Raw genomic sequence first — 7,514 nt, 5'->3', positions numbered from 1 at the left:
ACTCCAGTGGATTAACCTCAAGTTTATGAAGTGACGCGAGTGCTTTGTTTGCACAAAAAAAACTTGAACGTGCGTTGGAGATTGATAGATTAATATTTTGTAAATATATATTTTTTTTTGAGCAAACAAAGCAATCGCGTCACTTCATAAACTTGAGGTTAATCCACTTGAGTCACATGGATTACTTCAATGATGTCTTTATTACCTTTCTGGGGCTTGACAGTGGTAGTTGACAGATTTCATTAAAAATATCTTAATTTGTGTTCCAAAGACAAATGAATGTCTTTCAGGTTTGGAACGACATGAGGGTGAGTAATGACAATTTAAATTTTTGGGTAAACTAACCCTTTTACTGCTGTTTGAGAAATATTCTCCTTTGATATCCTTTTTAATATTATTTTAAGCCATCAAGCACAATGTCCTCCTCTAACACCACAGCCACATCAATTATTTCCTTTGGGAGGAGGTTTGCAGTGTTCTCCTCTGTGACCACCAAGAGTCCAACATTCATCCCCTTCACCACCTCTTCCTCATCAGTTGGCTAATAAGAGAAAAAGGAAATTATTATGAATCACAAAATTACAAATTTACAAAGCATTTGTAGGTAACAATGAATGAGTGTTAAAGGAACACTCCACTTTTGAAATAGGGTCATTTTCCAACTCCCCTAGAGTTAAACAGTTTTACCGTTTTCGAATCCATTCAGACGATCTCCAGGTCTGGCATTATCACTTTTAGCATAGCTTAGCATAGATCATTGATTCTGATTAGACCGTTAGCATCTCTCTCAAAAAAATTACCAAAGAGTTTTGATATTTTTCTTATTTAAAGGGATAGTTCACTTTGAAATTAATTTTTGATATGTTTTAGCTTACCTCAAGGGCATCCAAGATATAGGTGTCTTTGTTTCCACAGTATTTTCAATTTTGATATTTTTAGGTCAAACCGTTCTTGTCTGTCAGTCATATAATGCAGGTCTATGGGGTCCACCTCAAAGAGCATGCACAGAGAAGTCCAAATTAAACGTGACTTAATGACTCGTAAATGTAAGTACACATTGATGGCCTAAGACACGAAACGAGCCGTTTGTGTGAGAAAACTAACAGTATTTATATAGTTTTTACCTCTTGTAATCACAGTCACGTCCTTCTGTGTGACGTGTACGCAAACTGATGCATAGATATATATACACTAGATGCCGCATTAAAGACATTCGTTCAAATGAACTGCCGTAGCCAAGGCGTCATCTAGTGTAAACATCTATGCACCAGTCTGCGCACACGTCACACACCAGGATGCACTCGCGCCCTCAGATCACTTTGGACGTGGCTGTGTTACAAGAGGTAAAAACGATATAAATACTGTTCGTTTTCTCACACAAACGGCTCGTTTCGTGTCTTAGGCCATCAATGTGTACTTACATTTACGAGTCATTAAATCATGTTTAATTTGGACTTCTCTGTGCATGCTCTTTGAGGTGGACCCCATAGACCTGCATGATATGACTGTCAGACAACAACGGTTTGACCTAAAAATATCAAAATTGAAAATACTGTGGAAACAAAGACATTTTTAAAGACATATAAAAATGCCCTTGAGGTAAGCTAAAACATATCAAAAATTTATTTCAAAGTGATCTATCCCTTTAAACCTTGACTCTTCTGTAGTTACATAGTGTACTAAGACCGACGGAAAATGAAAAGTTGCAAATGAAGAGTATAGTTCCTAGCCATAACGGCCTAGAAAATCGCAACTTTTCATTTTCCATCGGAAAATGAACACATTTTCATTAATAAAAATTCAATAATCTATATTCACCTTTCATAGTTCACTTCCAAAATATTCAAACTGTTTAAAAATACAACCTATAATATTCAACAGGCAATTTTCAGTCCATTTTATTTCGTTTTACAAATTCACTTCCACAAATTCGACAGTAAATTCAACATTGACATCCAGGAACTGCAGGAAAAGCAGTATATTACCGAGCATAATCTCCATCTGCTGTTAATCAACCTCACCAGCAGGGGGTGCAAGCATGTGTTGTTGACGAAGACCAGAGCAACAGTTAGAGCAAGCCATTCATTCATAAAAACTGATTTATAGAAATGTAAGTGTATTTGTGATTATTATGAGGACTGTTTTTATGTTTAATTCAGTGTCTTCACGGTCCCTGTGTAGCCTACATGCATCTTTCTCTACCGTGAACGAGATTATAATGTTATTCCCCCGATGCTGATGTACAGAACGAATGTTACATTTGAGGTAGACATATATTTCTCTTGGTTGTTTAGTTGCCTTAACTTTATATCGCGGCGATGTGTTGCAGGCTACTGGGTTTCCCTCAATAATTCAGGATTGCTGGACATATAAAACGCTTAGCTTAAAGGACAATTCCGGTGCTAAATAAACCTAGTGGTAATTAACACATGGTTACCGAGTCGATGGTTCTCTGGGATGCGTTTTCATGATAATCGAATGTAAAGAGTTTTATCTCTAAAAACAGATTAGCTTATAACGCTAGTATATGGGGCATCGAATATAAGTAAAAAGAAGTCGCTAGTTAATACCACTAACACGGCTCAAAATAGCCTCACACTAACACGGTAGCATAATGAGGGTCCCTACATGCAAACCGAAGCATTTAGAACTTTGTAAGTGTACAGACAGTTTAATAAGAAGATACTTTATAAAGACAGTACACGTCGCGTATACAGGCAGGAGCCATCTTTGGAAAACAGTCTCGACCAGTCGAGCCATGAACGGCGTGCTACGTGAGCTGAACTGTGACTTAAACCTATCGACTAGCACGACGTTCGTGGCTTGACTGGTCGAGACTGTTTTCCAAAGATGGCTCCTGCCTGTATACACGTAATATACTGTCTTTATAAAGTATTTTCTTATTAAACTGTCTGTACGCTTACAAAGTTCTCAATGCTTCGGTTTGCATGTAGGGACCCTCATTATGCTACCGTGTTAGTGTGAGGCTATTTTGAGCCTTGTTAGTGGTATTAACTAGCGACTTCTTTTTACTTATATTCGATGCCCCATATACTAGCGTTATAAGCTAATCTGTTTTTAGAGATAAAACTCTTTACATTCGATTATCATGAAAACACATCCCAGAGAACGATCGACTCGGTAACCATGTGTTAATTACCCCTAGGTTAATTTTTTCGCCGGAATTGTCCTTTAATAGACGAATACAGTGATATAAAAGTCCAAACTCGCACCTTATTGAGAAGGCTGTATTATTTGGCTACAGGCAAGCGGAGTCAGAATATGCACAAAATTTCACACCAAGCGTTTCCCAGTGATTTACTGGTTATAAAGTTGGCTTGACGTTGGACATTCGCGCATTTAGGGGCCGTCTCTAAAGTTACACGACATTGGTATACACGTTTCTAACTTCAATAGCATTGGAAGAGAATGACTTACAGTCATAATGTTCATGTTCATGTTGGTGTCAAGCATGATGTACACCTTTTTCATTTATTTATATTTATTCAAATAAATAGAAGTTTGCTATTGAAGTTAGAAACGTGTATACCAATGTCGTACGTAACTTTAGAGACGGTCCCTAAATGCGCGAATGTCCAACGTCAAGCCAACTTATAACCAGTATATCACTGGGAAACGCTTAGCGTGAAACTTTGCGTGTTAAGTTCATATTCTGAGTCTGTTTGCCTGTAGCCATATAGTACAGCCTTCTCAATAAAGTGCGAGTTTGGTCTTTTATATCACTGTATTAGTCCATTAAGCTAAGCATTTTATATGTCCAGCAATCCTGAATTATTGAGGGAAACCCAGTAGCCTGCAACACATCGCCACGATATAAAGTTAAGGCAACTAAACAACCAAGAGAAATAATGTCTACCTCAAATGTAACATTCGTTCTGTACATCAGCATCGGGGAATAACATTATAATCTCGTTCACGGTAGAGAAAGATGCATGTAGGCTACACAGGGACCGTGAAGACACTGAATTAAACATAAAAACAGTCCTCATAATAATCACAAACACTTACATTTCTATAAATCAGTTTTTATGAATGAATGGCTTGCTCTAACTGTTGCTCTGGTCTTCGTCAACAACACATGCTTGCACCCCCTGCTGGTGAGGTTGATTAACAGCAGATGGAGATTATGCTCGGTAATATACTGCTTTTCCTGCAGTTCCTGGATGTCAATGTTGAATTTACTGTCGAATTTGAACCACTGAATTTGTGGAAGCGAATTTGTAAATAAAGTGGACCAAAAATTGCCTGTTGAATATTATAGGTTGTATTTTTAAACAGTTTGAATATTTTGGAAGTGAAATATAAAAGGTGAATATGGATTATTATTATTATTATTTAATTTGTATTAATGAAAATGTGTTTGAAGTAGTGTTGTCACGATACTAGAATTTCTAACTTCGATACGATACCTTGAAAAATATCGATATTCGATACCATTTTCGATACCACAGAGAAGAAAACTGCCACAATATTAAGGGGGTATTTTTTTTTTTATTTAAAGCTAAATATAACAAGTCTAGAACATGACAATGAGGTATATTTTACATGAACAAAAATGTCCTGAGTTCTATCTGTTAATATTTTTTAATTGGACCAGGGCTAACATGACCCGTTGTATTAAAATATAGCCTACTGTAACAAAAAAGCACTTAACAGTATCAAATTGGAGGATAGAGTGTCAGTAATGTACATAATAATAAGATTAAACATTACATTTTCAGTTAAAGGCATTTCATTATTGAATTCAGAGATGCCATTGTCTAGCTGTTTAGTTTAATATCTGTGTAATCAAATTGATGATAATCGCTAATGAAGGCAAATTGCAGAATTAAATAATAATTTTCTGAATAAAGTTAAATAGGCACAAGTTAATTTACATTTGACCACAGTTAAAATATTTACTTGTCTAAGATTCCTCAGTCAGATTATGTTAACTTTAAGAATTACGGTGAAAAAACGAGACAACACTCATGTCAACAACAATACTAGGCCATCTTGGTTAATGTTTCAAAAAAGTTAAAATGAGAAGAGTTACAGTGTTTCCTTTAGAATTTTTTTAGCAGTGGGGAAAGGTCTGTCCAAACAACAAACAGGGGTGTTCAATACAATAATTGATGCTGAGCGTAGCCTATGCTTGCTAAATGGTACCCCTGGAGCCTGTTCCTTAAGTCTGTTTTCACCTATAAAATAATTTTAAAAAATGAGTGATATGAGGGATTATTGTTAGTCAAACAATCTTTTGGGTGCCCGCAGCCCGCTCGCAGTGTGAAGCGCGTGTCCGCGCTATTCTCCGACATGCCCGCTCGCGGTGTGTAGCGCGTCCACGCTATTCTCCGATTCCGACATGCCCGCTCGCGGTGTGTTTTTACGCGTGTCCGCGCTATTCTCCGACATGCCCGCTCGCGGTGTTCTTTATCTATCAACCAAAGCCGGTCGCGGGGGCGCCGCCCTCGCCATCTTTCCATTCACTTCACTTTTGCTATTTAACCAGAGCGAATGAGACGAGTGCGTCACGTGTGGTGTTTGTCAACGCGCCTTTGGAGAGAAGTGAAAGTGACCGCGCGGCTAGTATCGATACTTCGGGAAATTAGTATTGGTACCGTTCAGATATTTCAGTATCGATATTTATCGAAATATCGATATTTTTGACAACACTAGTTTGAAGTGAAATATTCACAGCTTAAATATACAACCATGTTGAATTTCAGCCCATAAAAATGCAATGCATTAAAATGCAAGCATGGTTAATGCAATGCATTTTTTTTTTCAAGTAGTGCAATTCAACAGGCTTTTTTATTTCAAAAACATTTGCCATTATTTTACTTCCATACGACTCGCTTCTGCTTCGTTCATGGTTTTGGAGTAGGCGTGGGTTTGGACATGATTTGCAAGGAGGGGGATCTATGTTTTCAAAGCTAGCAGGCTAAAGTTAGCATTTCCCAGATGACCTATTCCACCTTTAACTTATATTATTTAACTGTACAGTTGTGGAGTAAAATTCACTTTAAATAAGATCCCCATTACTCATTTTCATTCATGCAAATAACATGGACTATTTCTGCCACCTGGTGGAAAACAAACACTTACAATTATATGAAATTTCTGCTCTTGGCTCATTTACCATTCATTGCTTTTGGATTTACTATAAAATTACTATGATAACAAACTGTAGCACTTTTACTGTACTGAAGTATAGCAAGTATAACGTTAGTAAAGTCTCATGCCATTTAGATGAAGCGATTTTTTTTTTTTTAACAATACCAGACCTCGACAGCCTAGAAGGGTAATAACTTATTTAATCTTAGACTAAACCAGTTGAGACAGAGACATATTGAATTTTAAAATGAACGTTACTTACCATAAACAGCCCAGCTGTGAAGAAAATGGCGTCTTCCCGTTCTGGTGTGATCCAAGTTAACTGTTACGTCGTGTGGCAAACATGTCCATAAGCTTAACAAGTCTGAAATATCACAAAAAAAAGATTAATTTGAACACTTATTGCTTCAGAAGCATAAGTATAACAGTAACGTTACAATCTCTATAAGGCGACTTATTGCCGTTCAACCTGAATGCATTATTAACGTTAGCTGCTATTACTTTAAAACGGGCAATAACGTTACGCATTCGTGTTTAATCACGGGGAAAATGAAAAATGACTAAAATATTATTATTTATCGGGATTATTTGAAGGTTGAAACGCTTCACTAACAGCCTTACTAAACTGTAACGTTAAAGATGACATAAGAAACACTATTTTACCTCAATGGAAACTTCTGGAATTTCTGAGGGGAAATTATTACTTATAGATTAATTTAAACCATCTTCTGATTTTCTAGGAAATAAATTTAATTACCCTTAGACAAAAACAGCCTATAAGACATTGAATTTAAAAATTACTTACCATAAACCGTCTTTCCTTGCTTCTGAAGAGGCTGAGAAGAAAATCGCGCCTTCGCATTCAAGTGTCGTCTCTGTGTTGTTTACTCCCGGTCGTTCGGCGCATGCGCAGGGAAAATTAAGACTCAGAGGTCTTGTGAACTATCTCTATTAGTAGAATCAACTAATGTTTTTATTTTATATCAGTGCATTGCCGTCAAGCCATTAGTTTAATCAACCTAAACTAAAAATGTTTTGTTATCTGAACAACCTTAGTGAATCTAAGTTAATTTGACAAAAGAAAATTTGTTGTGTTAACAAATCATGGGAATAATTTTTTACAGTGTAAGACAAAAAAAGGGTAACTATACACAACATGTAATTAGTTCGTACACTACAAGCAGGTCTCTTACAATCCATCTTCTACGGAGAATGCCGGCAAATACACAAACCTGCCAGACATAGCTATGTGAGCGTGCCGTGAACGCGCATGACGTCACGCCCAGTCTAAAATTCCGGCCCGAATCCCTCTTATTTATTTTACTTTACAGGATTATAGAGACAATCTCAGTGATCAGAGAAGGGCTCATTCAGCCCATCGGGCAATTGTTTAAGCA

The 7,514-nt window shown here is 36.9% G+C and overlaps 1 long non-coding RNA gene across 1 annotated transcript; it reads right to left on the bottom strand.

Annotated features, from left to right (window-relative positions):
* Positions 1 to 387: 387 nt before the first annotated feature.
* On the bottom strand, positions 388 to 7,079 carry LOC307000474. The gene is made up of 3 exons (XR_013798040.1): positions 6,923 to 7,079; positions 6,380 to 6,481; positions 388 to 541 (listed from the first exon to the last, which is right to left on the bottom strand). It is a non-coding gene; the product is annotated as an uncharacterized lncRNA (long non-coding RNA).
* Between the last annotated feature and the right edge of the window lie 435 nt (positions 7,080 to 7,514).

Source organism: Phoxinus phoxinus (assembly GCF_949152265.1).
Source record: "Phoxinus phoxinus genome assembly, chromosome: 6".
In the NCBI taxonomy this organism is placed as follows: domain Eukaryota; kingdom Metazoa; phylum Chordata; class Actinopteri; order Cypriniformes; family Leuciscidae; genus Phoxinus; species Phoxinus phoxinus.
This window is presented reverse-complemented; position numbering and strand designations above follow the sequence as displayed.